We start from the raw sequence: 824 nt of genomic DNA on the forward strand, positions 1-824 counted from the left end.
TTTAAAAGAAAGGTAAATAGATCGATTGAGCCATCATTAACTCAAAGACTGTAAAGAAAATGGAGGTTGCTAACTTCAGCCCAAGGAAGAAGGTGATACAGAGAGCTATGGGGCAGGAACAGCCCAGGTAGCTTAGAGCACACAGTGCACTGCTTGTGCTTGTGACTCTTATAGGAGTCTTGAATACTGGAGCCAGCTCAACTGGCTTGTGAGAGCAGTTGGTTAATTGTCAAGAATTTTGCAAGGCAGTTGTTAAATACAACTATTATTAGAAATCAACTTCTATAGACTGACAGAAAGCAGTGGTAAAGTACTTGTCTAGCATATACAAAGACCTGGATTTAGTCACCAACACTACCAAACACACACACACACACACACACACACACACACACACACACACACCGGGGGGCGGGGGGATGGACAGACAGACAGATGGGCAGATGGACAGACCGATACAGAAACAGAGACACAGAGTGCTAGCTTTAAATCTACATGCTATTAAAAATAAAGGTTGCCCTAACTAGAGTTACCATTGCTATAATGTAACATTATGACGAAAGCCCTCCCACATCAATTACAGCTGGATCTCATGAAGGCATTTCCTTAATTAAGGCTCCTTCCTCTCTGATAACTTTAGCTTCTTTCAAGTTGACATAAAAGTAGCTGGGAGAAAGGTGAGGCTAAAAATCTTCAAAAATCATCATTCCCCTAGTTCCAGCACAACCTGTGGGTTTTTTTGTTTGTTTGTTTGGTTGGTTTTGGTTTTATGGTTTTGTTTGTTTGTTTGGTTGGTTGGTTTTTGTTTTTTGTTTTTGTTTTTT

At 40.4% G+C, this 824-nt stretch overlaps 1 protein-coding gene across 2 annotated transcripts in view; it reads left to right on the plus strand.

Moving 5' to 3' along the window:
* The window catches only part of Sash3 (SAM and SH3 domain containing 3), a 13,724-nt gene that overhangs the window by 8,847 nt on the left and 4,053 nt on the right, over window positions 1-824 (plus strand). The window lies entirely within an intron of this gene.

The sequence above is a fragment of the Mastomys coucha genome, chromosome X (assembly GCF_008632895.1).
Source record: "Mastomys coucha isolate ucsf_1 chromosome X, UCSF_Mcou_1, whole genome shotgun sequence".
Taxonomy (NCBI): Eukaryota; Metazoa; Chordata; class Mammalia; order Rodentia; family Muridae; genus Mastomys; species Mastomys coucha.